Genomic DNA, 17,050 nt, shown 5'->3' with positions numbered 1-17,050 from the left:
CCCTTGGCCAAGGGGAGGGTCCATCAGCCAGTTGGGGGCTTAGAATTTTATTTAGAATTTATTTTTGGTTTACAGTAAGAAAGTTGCATCTGGCCAGCCACAGTGGCTCATGTCTGTAATCCCAGCACTTTGAGAGGCTGAGGCAGGTGGATCACCTGAGGTTGGAGTTTGAGACCAGCCTGACCAACATGGAGAAACCCCATCTCTACTGAAAATACAAAAGTAGCCAGGCATGGTGGCACATGCCTAGAATCCCACCTACTCAGGAGGCTGAGGCAGGAGAATCACTTGAACCCGGGAGGCAGAGATTGTGGGGTAAGCCAAGATCATGCCATTGCACTCCAGCCTGGGCAACAAGAGCAAAACTCCATTTCAAAAAAAAAAAAAAGAAAGAAAGAAAAGAAAGAAAGAAAGTTGAATCTACCTTACATGGTGTGAGTTATGATGCATATCATCAGCCCCATAGTTCCACCCATGAGAAAAGCAACAAAAGGAGGCTGTTAGCTCAACCACTGTTTTGTTCACCCAAAGACTCAAACTGAAACATTTATCTTTTTCTCCTGCAGTAAAGGAAGTGGTGCATTTCATAAGACCAGACTTCCTGTTGTTTTACAATAATGTGTCAACCTTAAACAAAGAGATTTAGAAAATATGATTACGTATGGAGTTTACTAGAGCTCAAAGATTGAAGATGGCCACTGAGGAGCAGACTTCAAGTTGCCCTGAATATACACTTCAATTAGCAGTCATAACAATGAGTTTTTAAACCAGATAAGAAGAGTCAGTTCCTAAATTATTTAGCAAGTATTTACATTATCCCAGCACTTTGGGAGGCCGAGGCGGGCGGATCACAAGGTCAGGAGATCGAGACCACGGTGAAACCCCGTCTCTACTAAAAATACAAAAAATTAGCCGGGCGCGGTTGTGGGCGCCTGTAGTCCCAGCTACTCGGGAGGCTGAGGCAGGAGAATGGCGTGAACCCGGGAGGCAGAGCTTGCAGTGAGCCGAGATCGCGCCACTGCATTCCAGCCTGGGCTGGGCGACAGAGCGAGACTCCGTCTCAAAAAAAAAAAAAAAAAGTATTTACATTAAATTAACTTAAACTACTGATTAGCTATACATTTTTCTTTGTATCACAAATTCTAGGAACGTGAAGATAATGGCTTAGGTAGCTAGTCAGGCATAAAATGTCTTTTAAACAATTGCCACAGGCAGGGCATGGTGGCTCACACCTGTAATCCCAGCACTTTGGGAGGCCGAGGCGGGCAGACCATCTGAGATCAGGAGTTTGGACAGCCTGGCCAACATGGTGAAACCCCATCTCTACTAAAAATACAAAAATTATCTGGGCATGGTGGCACATGCCTGTAGTTCCAGCTACTCGGGAGGCTGAGGCAGGAGAATCATTTGAATCCAGGAAGCGGAGGTTGCATTGAGCCGAGATCAAACCATTGCACTCCAGCCTGGGCAACAGAGTGAGACTCTGTCTCAAAAAAAAAAAAAAAAAAAAAAAAAAAAAAAAAAAATGCCCAACTGAAGTCCCACACTTATGTCTCTCTGGACCTGATAAATTCTGCATACCTCACAAAACTCAGACTGCTCTTAGCTATTTTTCTTTTCTTATAAGCACACAAACAAATTAAAAGGCTTGGCCTGGTATGGGGGCTCACACCTGTAATCCCACCACTTTGGGAGGCCAAGGTGAGCAGATCACTTGAAGTAAGGAGTTCGAGACCAGCCTGTCCAATATTGTGAAACTCTGTCTCTACTAAAAATACAAAAATTAGCCAGGCATGGTGACGTGGGCCTGTAATCCAAGCTACTTGGGAGGCTGAGGCACAACAATTGCTTAAACCCAGGAGGTGAAGGTTGCAGTGAGCAGAGATTGCACCACTGCACTCCAGCCTGGGCGACAAAGTGAGACTCTATCTCAAAAAAAAAAGTAAAAGACTTAATTTTTTTTCTGTAGAAATAAAGGAAGACACAGCTCTGACCTCTCCTTTTTCTTTCAGAATTTAATCTTCTGTCCTTTTCAAATGTGTGTTACATCTTTATAATGGCTAAATAAACCTCTTCTCAGTCTCACAATTTAGGACCTGGGAGCCATGTTTCAAAATGTGTATTCAAGGGAGATAGCTCTCATAGTTCTTCTGGGAGGGTAAGAACTGAATTTTGGTGGGAAGGGTGCCTTGGCCCAATCTTCAAAACTATATCCTCATGAAAAGATTTGAGGAGTTTGCTTCTTCTCATTTGGATAAAACCAATTAGCTAACACTGGTGGTCCTCCTAACAATTATGCTAAACTTAAGATGAACTATATGTGACAAAATATGCTGTCAAGTTTTCTTACTTGAAGCCTATTTTTGTTTATCTTGAAAACATGTTTGTAATGGGTTGCATCTGCTTGTCAATATAAACGGGTGAGATTCCTTGTGTCTTTTCAATCTCTTAATGAGTTGCCTATGATGTCCATCACATTGTGGTTTAATGTTCATTCAATAATAAAACTTTTCTATATCTACTACCATTGTGGAGAGGATTTGGGGGTTGGGAGTTTTTTTTCGTTTGTTTGTTTGTTTGTTTTGCATTCAAAATCTTTTTAATAAGAGGGTAGGATTCAGGGTTAGTTTTTGTAGCCTGGGCTGGCCAGTTGGCCTCTGGCACGCTCGAACTTCCGGCCCTTGGAGCAGAGGTAGGCTTTGGTGTGGCTGTGCGGGTTCCTGGGGCCTTGCCCAGATGCCCTTGTGAGGACCGGAGAGCAGGACAGTGCCGCAGCCCTTGGGGGAGTCCAGGGCCAGCTGGTCGAAAGTGAGGATCTTGCCCCCTGCCCTGAGAATGCGGCTGTGGGCCCGGCTGGTCACGTGCAGTGCAGATACCTTCAGTTTGGGGACCTCCTGAACCTGCATGTCATCCGTTATGGTCCCCACAACCACGGCCATTTTGTTTTCCCAGCCAGGAAGCTTCATCTTCTGGATCATCCAGGAAAGGGACAGAGGCGGCCGGTTGCTGCCACTCATAAACAACCTCTTCAGCACAACCTGGTTGAATGTGGAATTGGTTCTTCTGGCCAGAAACCTGTACAACTTGACCAACAGCCTCAGGTAGATATCCTGGCTCTTGGGCTCCTTGCGCTGGTGAACCTTTCGGTCCTTGTTGTGGTGGATGTCAACTCCCATGATGGCGCCTCCCGCTCAGTGAGGTCTGGAAAAAGCAATAATTTTTTTTTTTTTTTTTTTTTAAGAGAGACAAGGTCTCACTATGTTGCCCTGGGCTCAAGTGATCCTCCTGCCTTGGCCTCCCAAAATGCTGGGAATATTTTGTTTTTAATTGTATTTTCCCAACAATAATATACCATTTCTTAAGTCCTGGAGCAATCAGGTAATAGAAGACACCACCTTCAGGCAGAGAGAGGAGGAAGCAGCCAAGGTATTACATAGCAATGAATTTTGCAAAGCATTAAACTACAGTAAGTCCTCATTTAACTTCATAGACAGTATCAACCTTAAATAATGAGATTCAGAAAATATGATTAAATAGTTTATCTGATCTCAAAGCTTAAGGATGGCTACCGAGGAGCATAGATTCAAGTTGTCCTAAATGTACACTCTGATTAGCAGCAGTTACAAGTGGCTTTTTAAAGCAAAAGAGAAGAGGCAGCTCATACATTTTTTTACCAAAAATTTACATTAAAATAACATAAGCTATTGATTGTCTATACATTGTTCTTTGTATCACAAATTCCAGAAGCATGAAAATAATAAGTGAGGCATCTAGCTGTGAGAACAAATGCTTTTAAACAATTACCCCTGGGCGGCCAGGTGCAGTGGCTCATGCCTGTAATCCCAGCACTCTGGGAGGACGACGTGGGTGGATCATGAGGTCAGCAGTTCAAGACCAGTCTGACCAACATGGTGAAACCCCGTCTCTACTAAAAATACAAAAATTACTCCGCATGGTGGCAGGCACCTCTAATCCCAGCTACTCAGGAGGCTGAGGCAGGAGAATTGCTTGAACCTGGTAGGCGGAGGTTGCAGTGAGCCGAGATCGCACCACTGCACTCCAGCCTGGGTGACAGAGTGAGACTCCGTCTCAAAAAAAAAAAAACAAAACAAAAAAAACAAAACAAAAAAAACAGTTACCCCTGGGCCTGGGTTGGGAAGCAATGGAAATGGGGGTGTATGTGACCAAAGTCCTATACTCATGTTTCTCTGGGCTTAAAAATTTTGCAAACCTCATATAACTCAAACTGCTCTGAGCTATTTTTCTTTCCTCAATAGGTTATTGAAGCTGCGACTTTGAGCTAATTAATGCATAATAAAACCAAATTTACCTTAGGCTAATTGATATAAACAAGAGTTAAGTTCCTAAGGCATATTTCCAGTCACAAAAACATTACAAAACTTCTAAATAAGGACAAAAAACACCTCTAATATTAAACACTGAAATAAACATGAGCTGTACATACATTTTTTAAAGGATTAATAAAAACAAGATAATTGTCCAATTTTTGGTGAACCAGGTAGTGATGACGGTCATAATGGTGTTGGGTTAAATCAAGAAATAAATGTTTGCAAAGCAAAAACTGTTAAGTTTTTGGAAAGGGGTTACTGGAAACGGGTCCCAAACCAGACCCCAAGAGAGGGTTATTGGATCTCATGCAAGAAAGAATTTGAAGCGAATCCGGAAACTGAGAGTAAGTTTATTAGAGAAGTAAAGAAACAAAATAATGGCTACTGCATAGGCAGAGCAGCAGCTTGGAATGCTTAACTGATAATACTTATAGTTATTTCTTTATTATATGCTAAACAAGGGGTGGATTATTCATGAGGTTTCTGGGAAAGGGGTAGACAATTCCCAGAACTGAGGGTTTCTCCCCTTTTTAGACCATATAGGGTAACTTCCCAACATTGCTGTGGCATTTGTAGACTGTCATGGTGCTGATGGGAGTGTCTTTTAGCATCCTAATGCATTCTAATTAGCATATAATGAACAGTGAGAATTATCAGAGGTCAATTTGGTCACCATCTTGGTTTTGGTCAGCTTCTTCATCACATGCTGTTTTACCAGCAATGTCTTTGTGTCCTGTATCTTGTGCTGACCTCCTATCTCATCCTGTGACTAAGAATGCCTCACATCCTGGGAATGCAGCCCAGTAGGTCTCAGCCTTATTGTAGCCAGTCCCTACAAAAGATGGAGTTGCAGGCTGGGCGCAGTAGCTCACACCTGTAATCCCAGCACTTTGGGAGGCCAAGGCAGGCAGATCACCTGAGGTCGGGAGTTTGAGACCAGCCTGACCAACATGGAGAAATCCCGTCTCTGCTAAAAATACAAAAAAATTAGCCGGGTATGGTGGCCCATGCGGTGAGCCGAGATCGAGCCATTGCACTCCAGCCTGGGCAACAAAAGTGAAACCCTGTCTCAAGAAAAAAAAAAAAAAAAAAAAAAAAAAAGATGGACTTACTTTGGTTCAAATGCCTCTGACATAAACAGCACTTCCTCCCACCATGCAGTTCAATAACAATCACAAACATGGCAGGCTCATTGAGCGCTTTCATACCACACTGTTTATTGTCATACATTTTGTATGATCACTGTATAATTTACAATTTTATTTTACAATAAGCTGTATTAACTCTTTCATTCATTTTCCACCAGTTCAGGGTCAAAGATAGCAAGAGTCTATCCAGCAGCTCAGGGCACAACACAGAAACCAGACCTGAACAGAACATCATCCTATTGCACAGTGCCCTCACGCACACCTGAATTAACTCTGGTACAATGTACACATGCCAATTAACCTAATGTGCACATCTTTGGATTGTGAAAGAAAACTGGAGTACTAAGAGAAAACCCACACCCACATTACTTGAGCACCTGCTGTACAGCACAATTCTTTTGTTTGGTTTCTGACTCTCTTTGTCCAAAGACTTTCATTTCATTAAAGTTTTAAAAAGCAAAAAAGGCCTGGCCTTCAACAACCTTTGCAAAATTATGATAGTAAAAGAAGTCTGACATGGCTGACTCCATCTTGCTTCTAAATTCTAACCTGTCTATGCTTATTCCTCAGCGTAGCCTAAGCTAACCATGGGTGGAATTTATATTCTAACTTGAAAGCAAGGACAATAATAGTTCCTCTCTAAAACTAACCCCCTCCTTGTTCAGAGATTGATAACCACATTTATAAGATTGACAAAAGGCCAGAAGATTAGGATTATGGGAGGGGACTGAACTCTGGTATAGTTTCTATAAACCCTTGTTCCTCAGGAGTCATGTGGCCACAGGATTTATGACTTTCCCAATTGCTCCTATAGATAACATCACTGAGATTGGTCTTTTGAGATTTGTTTCAGACTTTCTGGCAACCAACTGACCCCAACAGGACCCATGACTCTTGACTCAGCTGGTCCTGTGGCCCCATCCAGAGGTAGACTCAGCACATGATGACTGTTTTCCACACCCCTATGATTTCATTCCCAACCAATCAACAGCACCCATTCCCTAGCCACCTGGCCACCAAATGGTCCATAAAATGTCTAGCCTGTTAGTTCTCAGAGAACTGATTTGAGAATTCAAGTTCCTCTATGTGGCTGGTTTCATGTCAATTAAACTTTCATTACTGCAGTGTGGGGTTCTCAGTGAATTGATTTTGTCTGTGCAGCACTCAGGAAGAACTCATCAGGCAATTATGGGCCCAGAAAGGAGAGGCCTTCCTAATTTTGGCACGCTCTAGGACAGAAATACCTACACCAAACAGAAAAAGAGAACCTTCATATGGTACTAAATACAGAGAATAAAATTGACTTTTGAAACAACAGTAATTATACTTTGACCTCCATTCCTAGATCATCTCTAATGAACTCTCCTCTTATATGCCTACCACTCACTTTTGTGGTTGTATTATAAATCTTGGCATTACCTGACATTGCTCCACCGTGACACTCACAAAAGCAGATATCTGATTCTACCACAACCTCCTGTCACTTCAGCTTGCTTACTCAATTAAATCTACTAACCTGTTTCTCACCTCCTTTGAAATCTTCAGTCAACTGTTCATTTACTTTCTACAGTCTTTCATCCCACCTTCTATTATTATTTGCCTCTCATTATACAGCTGAGACTTGTAGGGGAGGAAAACTGTCCTCTACCCTCTTAGGTTCTCCAGAGATGAACTGACAACATACAAATTAACAGGAGAAAAGGCATACAAATTTATTTGATGTTAAATGTTTTACATGGCACAGGAGTCCTCATAGAAAAAAAGAAAATCCCCCAAAAAACAGCTAGGCTTGGAGAATTTGGACTGAGAAAGATAATTTCTTTTTTCAAGACAGGGTCTCACTCTGTCACCCAGGCTGAAGTGCAGTGGTGTGATCATGGCTCACTACAGCCTTAAACTCCCAGACTCAAGCAATTCTCCTGCCTCAGCCTCCCAAGTAGCTGGGACTACAGGTGCAAACAACCATGCTCAGCTAGTTTTTTCATAAGAAAGATAAACTTAGAGAGAAGAGACAAGGCAAAAGAAAGGGACTTTGAGCTTCTATGAGTAACAAATTGAGGGAAGGCAAATATATGGGGAAACTGATGATAGATAAGGGCTAGTCAGTAGGTTTGTTTATGTAGACTCTTTCTCAGTGCCATCGCATCTCTGGTGATAAGTTGTTTTCTTCCTGGTATGTAACCATAATAGATTTGTTTCCTGATACACTCAGCAAGTCAATATACTGAGATACCAGGTTGCAGCAGATAGAGTTTTAATCATAGGGCTGCAAACAAGGAGACAAGAAGAAACCTCAAATCCATCTCCCCAAGGAGTTTGGGATTAGAGATTTTAAGGATTTTGCAGTGGGCTGAAGTATGGAGACTGTTGATTTGTAGAAAATTATAGAGTGAAACCATGGGAGAAGGAAATGAATAAACTGTTTTGTTTGTTTTTTAGACAGAGTCTCACTCTGTCTCCCAGGCTGGAGTGCAGTAGCACAGTAACAGTTCAATGTCGTCTTGATCTCCGGGGCTCAAAGAAACTGTATCCTCAAGTTGATTCAGTTCCTTTGTGGGGGCTCTTCAAACATTCAAGTTGTACCACTAGAATTTGGAATCTGCTTAAGCACTTTTTTTTTTTTTTTTTTCCAGACACTGTCTCACTCTGTTGCCCAGGCTGAGTGTAGTGGCACAATCACAGCTCACTTCAGCCTTAACCTCCTGGGCTCAAGCAATCTTCCCAACTCAGCTTCCTGAGTGGCTGGGAGTCTTACAGGTAGTTAAATAGGCATGTGTAGGGCAGGACAGGGCTCTGCCTCCCCACCCACTAGGAATGTCAGATGATGGTTCAACAGTTTTCACACTGACTCTCTAAAAATAATTTGGCAGTCAGTGACAGGGAGAGACAATCTCCTGATGATCCACAGCTATTATCATGAAAGTGTTAGGTTGGGCACATTGGCTCATGCCTGTAAGCAGCACTTTGGGTGGCCAAGGCAGGTGGATCACTTGAGGTCAGGAGTACAAGAACAATCTAGCCAACAAGACAAAACCCTGCCTCTACTAAAAATACAAAAAAACAGTTAGCCAGGCATTGTGGTGCATGCCTGTAATCCCAGCTCCTCAGGAGGCTGAGGCACGAGAATCACTTGAACCTGGAGGCAGAGGTTACAGTGAGTCGAGATGGCACCACTGCACTCCAGACTAGGTAAAGGAGTGAAACTCTGTCTCCAAAAAAAAAAAAAAAAAAAGCCCGGGCAGGGTGGCTCATGCCTGTAACTCCAGCACTTTGGGGGGCCAAGGCAGGTGGATCATGTGAGGTTAGGAGTTCAAGACCAACCTGGCCCACATAGTGAAACCCTGTCTCTACCAAAAAATACAAAAATTCTTTGGGCTTAGTGGTACACACCCGTAGTCCCAGCTACTTGGAAGGCTGAGATGGGAGAATCGCTTGAACCTGGGAGGCAGACGTTGCAGTGAGCCAAGATTGTGCCACTGTATTCCAGCCTGGGTGACAGAGTGACATTCTGTCTTAAAAAGAAAACAAACAAACAAAAAAATTAAAGTGTTAGCTGAATGCAGACGCCAAGGAGAAGCAACTTCCTGGGCATGCACATTAAGAGACAAAATGGTGAAGTATGACCTTCCAGGGACACTCCATTGGAAAAGGGAAGAAAGCCTCAGATGGGCATGTGTATAAAGGCCTAAACACATTGCACGTGTGTGCTCACTTTCCAAGGGTAAGAAGGGCACTGTGCATGCAGACAGCCCATCCTAAGGGAAGAATCATGGGAAAGAGGCAAGCTTATTGATAAGGTTTGGCTTATCAATAAACCATATTATTGATATGGTTTGGCTCTGTGTCCATACCCAAATTTCATCTTGTAGCTCCCATAATTCTCATGTGTTGTGGGAGGGACCTAGCGGGAGAAAACTGAATCATGATGATGGATCTTTCCTGTGCTGTTCTCATGATAGTGATTGGGTCTCATGAAATCTGATGGTTTTAAAAACAAGAGTTTCTCTGCACAAGCTGTCTTACCACCACCATGTAAGAAGTGCCTTTCCCCTTCTGCCATGATTGTGAGGCCTCCCCAGCCATGTAGAACTGAAAATCCATTAAACCTCTTTCTTTTGTAAATTGCCCAGTCTTGGGTATGTCTTTATCAGCAGCATGAAAATGGACTAATATGGTAAATTGGTACCAGTGGAGTGGGGTGTTGCTGAAAAGATACCCAAAAATGTGGAAGTGACTTTGGAACTGGGTAACAGGCAGAGGCTGGAACAGTTCGGAGGGCTCAAAAGAAGACAGGAAGATGTGGGAAAGTTTGGAACTCCATAGACACTTGCTGAATGGCTTTGACAAAAATGCTGATAGGGATATGAACAATAAGGTCCAGGTTGAGGTGGTCTCAGACGGAGATGAGGAGCTTATTGGAAACTGGAGCAAAGGTGACACTTGTTATGTTTTAGCAAACAGATTGGCAGCATTTTGCCCTTGCCCTAGAGATTTGTGGAACTTTGAACTTGAGAGAGATGATTTAGGGTATCCGGTGGAAGAAATTTCTAAGCAGCAAAGCATTCAAGAGGCTATTTGCGTACTGTTAAAGGCGTTCAGTTTCAAAAGGGAAACAGAGCATAAAAGTTTGGAAAATTTGCAGCCTGACAATGCAATAGAAAAGAAAATCGTATTTTCTGAGGAGAAATTCAAGCTGGCTGCAGGAACTTGCATAAGTAACAAGGAGCTGAATGTTAATCACCAAGACAATGGGGAAAATGTCTGCAGGGCATGTCAGAGACCTTTGTGGCAGCCACTCCCATCACAGCCCCAGAGGCCTGGGAGGAAAAAAGTGATTTTGTGGACTGGGCCCAGGGTCCACGTGCTGTGTGCAGCTTAGGGACTTTAATGCCCTGCATCCCAGCCACTCTAGCCAAGGCTGAAAGGAGCAAACATAGAGCTTGGGCCATGGCTTCAAAAGGTGAAAGCCTCAAGCCTTAGCAGCTTCCATGTGGTGTTGAACCTGTGAGTGTACAGAAGTCAAGAATTGAGGTTTGGGCCGGGCGCGGTGGCTCAAGCCTGTAATCCCAGCACTTTGGGAGGCCGAGACGGGTGGATCACGAGGTCGGGAGATTGAGACCATCCTGGCTAACACGGTGAAACCCCGTCTCTACTAAAAAAATACAAAAAACTAGCCGGGCGAGGTGGCGGGCGCCTGTAGTCCCAGCTACTCGGGAGGCTGAGGCAGGAGAATGGCGTGAACCCGGGAGGCGGAGCTTGCAGTGAGCTGAGATCCGGCCACTGCACTCCAGCCTGGGCGACAGAGCGAGACTCCGTCTCAAAAAAAAAAAAAAAAAAAAAAAAAGAATTGAGGTTTGGGAGCTTCTGCCTAGATTTCAGAAGATGTATGGAAACGCCTGGATGCCCAGGCAGAAGTTTGCTGTTGGGCAGGGTGCTCATGGAGAACCTCTGCTAGGGCAGTGCAGAAGGGAAATGTGGGGTAGGAGCCCCCACACAGAGTCCCTACTGGGGTACTGCCTAGTGGAGCTATGAGAAGAGGGCCACTGTCCTCCAGACCCCAGAATTCTAGATCCACTGCCAGCTTGCACCATGCATCTGGGAATGCTGCAGACACTCAATGCCACCCCATGAAGGCAGCCAGGAGAGAGGCTCTACCCTGCAAAGCCACAGGGGTGGAGCTGCCCAAGACCATGGGAACCCACCTCTTGCATCAGCATGACCTGGATGTGAGACATGGAGTCAAAGGAGATCATTTTGGAGCTTTCAGATTTGACTGTCCTGCTGGATTTTGGACTTGCATGGGCCCTGTTGCCCCTTTGTTTTGGCCAATTTCTCCTATTTGGAATGGCTGTATTTACCTAATGCCAGTACCACCATTGTATCTAGAAAATAACTAATTTGCTTTTGATTTTACAGGCTCATAGGCAGAAGGAGCTTGCCTTGTCTCGGATAAGACTTTGGACTGTGGACTTTTGAGTTAATGCTGAGATGAGTTAAGACTTTGGGGGACTGTTGGGAAGGCATGATTGGTTTTGAAATGTGAAGACGAGATTTGGAAAGGACCAGGAGCAGAATGATATGGTTTGGCTCTGTGACCACACCCAAATCTCATCTTGTAGCTCCCATAATTCCCACATGTGGGAGAGACATGGTGGGAGATGATCGAATCATGGGGCTGGGTCTTTCCCATGCTGTTCTCATGATAGTGAATGGGTCTCATGAGATCTGATGCTTTTAAAAATGGGAGTTTCTCTGTACAAGCTCTCTCTTGCCACCACCATGTAAGAAGTGCTTTTTGCCTTCTGCCACGATTGTGAGGCCTCCCCAGCCACATAGAACTGTAAATCCATTAAACCTCTTTCTTTTGTAAATCGCCCAGTCTCAGGTATGTCTTTATCAGCAGCATGAAAACAGACTAATACACCTATAAAGTCCTAGGATCAGGGTTAAACACCACACTTGACCTTCAGGTGCCCACTTGGATCTCATCCAAGTGAATTTTCCTTTCTTTCCTGTTCTAAAGGCTTTAAAATAAACTTCCACTCCTGCTCTGAAACTCACCTCTGTCTCTTCTCCTGCCTTATGCCCCTCAGTTGAATTCTTTCTTCTGAGAAGACAAGAACTGAAGTTGCTGCAGACCCATAGAAAGTCGCTGCCAGTATCTCAGATACCTTCCATCAGTAACAGGACTACAGGCATGCACCACCATGCCCAGCTAATTTCTTTTAGTTTCTATAGATACAGAGTCTCATTATGTTGCCCAGGCTGGTCTCAAACTCCTGGACTCAAGTGATCCTCCCGCTTCAGCTTCCCAAAATGCTAGGATTATAGGTGTGAGCCACCATGCCTGGCCAAGCACTTTTTAAATAAAATTCTTATGATTCTAATATCAGAGCTCCTACCTGTCTTAAAAAACTTTATGATTTTAATATCAGAAATTCTATCTATAGGAACAATGGGTGTGCAAATGTGGTGCTATGTGCCTTTCGGCTACAAGGAAGTGAGTCAAACTGCAGCTTGATAAATGCTGATAAATTATAATTGTATTTCTGTCCATTATTCTTGCTAATCTTGTGACAACAACTTCATGAAGTGTGTGAGTGGGTGGGAGGAACACCTTCACAGAAGGAAATGTATGTTTTACTCTCAGGCAGATAGGAGAGGGCAGAGAGCTCATGTTATATCTGCTTTTTATTAATTGTCTTCAGCTCAAAATAATCCTTATACCAGAGAGACATTTTTTGGGATGGTATATTTTGATCTCCTATAGACTCTATAGACCACTCCTGCAGCCACTCAGATGCTGATGATGGGACTCAGGATACACCAACCCAAAATATGACCATAGGAGACCGGAACACATCACCCTAAAATACGCCTCTTTGACATATTGATTATTCTGAGCTAGTTATTCTGGGAAGCTGCAGACACAGAAGCAGCTATGAAAAGTTGTCCTTTTATCTCAATAAAGGAAATCTCCATTGATAAGGATGTCTCCCTCTCTGCACCAAGAAGACACTGATTATTAAATCACTAAACAGGTTTTTATTTTTTTGACATGGAGTCTCACTCTGTTGCCCAGGCTGAGTGCAGTGGCATGACCTCCACCTGCTAGGTTCAAGCAATTCTCCAGCCTAAGTCTCCTGAGTAGCTGGGACTACAGGCGTGCACCACCACACCTGGGTAATTTTTTCTTTTTTCTTTTGTTTTTGTATTTTTAGTGGAGATGGGGCTTTGCCATGTTGGCCAGGCTGGTCTCAAATTCCTGAGCTCAGGTGATCAGCCCACCTCGTCCTCCCAAAGTGCTGGCATTACAAACATGAGCCACCAGTCCAGCCCTAAATCACTAGAGACTCCTAAACAATCAAGACAGGATCAACTGAAATCTACATAACAAACCTTATCTCTGTTTAAGGTAATTTTGCTGGCCATCTCAGCTGAATCTGTCTCTGTCTCCACATCCTTATTTGTTGTTGTTGCTGCTGTTGTTGATGTTTTCAGAAAATGATAATATTTAAGCCTGAAGTTGAAAAGATTTTTTTTGTTATTTTATTTTTTAAGGTTTACTCTTTGGGAGGCCGAGATGGGCGGATCACGACGTCAGGAGATCGAGACCATCCTGGATAATCCGGTGAAACCCCGTCTCTACTAAAAAATACAAAAAAAAAAAAAAAAAAAAAAAAAAGATTTACTCATCTCTCTGGGTTATCTCCCATCTTGCATACAAGATGTATACATGTTACTAAACTTGTTTTTCTCTTGTTCAATCTGTCTTTTGTTACAGAGAGTCTCAGCTAAGAACTCATGAAGGGAAGATAGCAAGTCATATTTCTTCCCCTATACCAATATATTTAACAACTTTACACCACTCCCCTTCTATAAACTGAGTTATACCCAGACATCTTAGCCATTAGCAGCATTAGCAAAATAAAGAGCAAGATCACGTAACACAGATTGGTACCACTATAAATTCATGATCCCCAAACTAAACTAGACCATCAACACTGCCTGATATCATGGCTGTCTCACTAGTCAACCCATACTTCTTTCTTTACCATCTTAACCATTTTTTTAGTGTGCATTTCAGCAGTGTTAAGTATATTTACATTGTTGTGCAACAGATCTCCAGAACTTTTTCATCTTGCATATCTGAAACTCATTAAACAACTCCACCATTCCTGGTAACTGTCACGGGGTGGCAGGGACAACAATCTGGGCCAGTGGCTCTGGAGTAAAAGAATTTACCAAAAATGGTTGTAAAGAAAGGCAAATTTATGAAAGAAAGTAGGAAAAGCCAGGCACGGTGGCTCATGCCTGTAATCCCAGTACTTTGGGAGGCCAAGGCAGGCAGATCAAAAGGTCAAGAGATCGAGACCATCCTGGCAAACATGGTAAAACCTGTCTCTACTAAAAATACAAAAATTAGCTGGGCATGGTGACGCATGCCTGTAGCCCCAGCTACTTGGGAGGCTGAGGCAGGAGAATGGCCCGAACCCAGGAGGCAGAGATTGCAGTGAACTGAGATTGCACCACTATACTCCAGCCTGGTGACAGAGTGAGACTCCATCTCAAAAAAAAAAAAAAAAAAAAAAAATAGAAAGAAAAGAAAGAAAGACAAGACAAGACAAGACAAGACAAGACAAGACAAGACAAGACATTGCAATAAAGCAACTGGAAGCCTGCAAAAGAGGAGCTGACTGCAAAGAGACAAAGGTTAGCTGGAGATTTTATAGAATAGAACTTGGGCTGATTGATAATGCCAATGCACTGGGAGCATAAATTGCATTCTTTTGTCAGCTGAGATGTTTGATAAATTGAGGCGTTTGTTGGTAAGCAGTAAGTTTGTGAGTTACGTACATTATCTGAGTAGGAGGGCCATATGTCTTGGACAATATATCCTTGGGCATAAAGAAAAACAGACCCATAAAGAAAAACTGCTTCCTTTTTTGTTTATATGTCCTGAACCATGAAGAAAGGCATATTTATAGCTTATTTGTTTTATCTCTTTGCTTTCCCCTGGTCCCGCCAGCCTGACTCCTTTTCCCTAATTAGGACTCCACAGTAACAACCACTCTACTTTCTGTTTCTATATATTTGTTATATATTATTCTTTATAATAATAAACCTTCATCCCATCTTTAGTCTCCTCAGAGGTAGTCTGTCTACTTCTTTCACAGAGAATGCAAACTATATCAAATTATAGCCATCATGTCTATAAATTGTCCTCCATACCTACCTAACTTTCTTCCTTTCTTCTTGTTACAATGGAAGTGGTATTTCTTCCTCTTATACGAAACCAATCTCTCCATCTCTCCTCTAAATACCATCTCTGTTAATCTTCTCAGGAAGTCTACCCATCCTATTATCCTTTATTTCTCTTATCCCTTTGCTGATGATTCTCTCAGCATTTAAAATGTCAGGCCTCTCCTAACATAACAGTAATAATAATGAAGAAAATTTTCCTGAACTCCACACCCAGGGACTAAGCATGCTGTCTTTTCTTCAGACAAATTTCATAGAAATGTTTAAACTTGCTGATTCTATTTTCTCATAATCTCCTCATTCCTTATTCACATTCATCTGGCTAAAGCCTCACAATTAAGGTCCCAGTGGCCCTTGTATTGCTAAATCTAGTAGATACTTTTCAGTCTGCATTGCATGATCTCTAGGCAATATTTGACCCTGTTACCCATCCACTTGTCTTTGAAAACACCCTTTCCTTGATTTCTACGTCATATTCTGGTTTTTTACCTCCCATCTCTTTAGCTGCTTATTTTCAGTTTCCTTTGTCCATTCCTGTTCTCTACCCAAGCCCTAGGTAATCTCTTCCTCCCATATGGTTTCACAGACTCTGTTAGTAACTCTCAAATCTCTATCTTTGGTGCATTCTTCTTTCTCCTAAACTCCAGACCCACACAGCCAACTGCCAAATATCCTAAAGGAGACATCATTTGGCTGTCTTGAAGACAGCTCAAAAGCCACATATCTAACACTATACTTACCATGTCTGCCCTTACCCCATATACTCCTTTTCACTGTCTGCCCAAGTACTCAAACCAAACTATTGACTTGTTCCTCTCTTTCTCTCCCAAATTGATCACCAAATTCTGTCATGTCCACCTCTTAAATGTATTTCAAATCTTCCCCCTTTTCTTTGCCTCTACTGCCACCACTCTTGTCCAAGCCACTAACATCACTTACCTGATCTATTTAGCATTCATTCATCAGCAAATAATTATTGAGTTTCCGATACTTGCCAAGCACTGCTGTAGACATTGAAGGTAAAGCAGAGAATCAGAGTTTCCTACTTAGTAAGTAACACCTAAATCTTTGAATCCATGCTTTGTCTTCCAACTCTTGAAAGAGACGTTGGTATAGAGAAATCGTTCTCTATTATATAATAAACAGTGCAGGCAAAATACATGGCAAATTACATTTGTACCAGTGTAGAAACGATAACATGTGGTGGAATAAGCTCTGGGGAACTGGAGAGTGGGTGCCTTGACTACAAAACAGCCTTTACTTAGGTGTAACCATTGTTTCCAAGAAGAAATATGAGCTAAGAGAGAGCATTCAGACCTTCTACTTTTTCAATTCTAGCGTTTATGTGACATTGCCTTATGGGTTTTTATGTATTTCCTTGCTTTTAAAAATTAGTCCTTTTTCTTTTCTTTTTTAATGTATTTTTTGTAGAGACAGGGTTTCACCACATTGGCCAGGCTGGTCTGGAACTCCTGAGCCGAAGCAATCTGCCTGCCTTGGCCTCCGAAAATGCTGATTATAGGCATGAGCCACTGCTCACGGCCTAAAATTTATTTTTTGTGTACCTTACATCCCATATTACAAGCCATTTTTCTATGCCAAAACATATATTTTGAAAATCACTGAGCTTTTTTTTAGAGGTAAGATGTCTGAACCCTGGAAATATTCTTAATCTAGAACAGGTCAGATCCCAGACATACTGAATAAATTATGTTCTGCTATATTTTTAGAAACACATCTAAAGATTTTTCACATAAAGAAACTTAGTAAATTTAACAGAATGAAATTTCC

At 42.5% G+C, this 17,050-nt stretch overlaps 1 pseudogene; it reads right to left on the bottom strand.

Moving 5' to 3' along the window:
• Positions 1-1,997: 1,997 nt before the first annotated feature.
• Positions 1,998-17,050, bottom strand: part of LOC105477499 (large ribosomal subunit protein eL18 pseudogene) — a 30,731-nt pseudogene continuing 15,678 nt past the window's right edge.

This window comes from Macaca nemestrina, chromosome 2 (assembly GCF_043159975.1).
Source record: "Macaca nemestrina isolate mMacNem1 chromosome 2, mMacNem.hap1, whole genome shotgun sequence".
Lineage (NCBI taxonomy): Eukaryota > Metazoa > Chordata > Mammalia > Primates > Cercopithecidae > Macaca > Macaca nemestrina.
The sequence above is the reverse complement of the archived record's forward strand: the minus strand, read 5'-3'. Positions and strand labels throughout refer to the sequence as shown.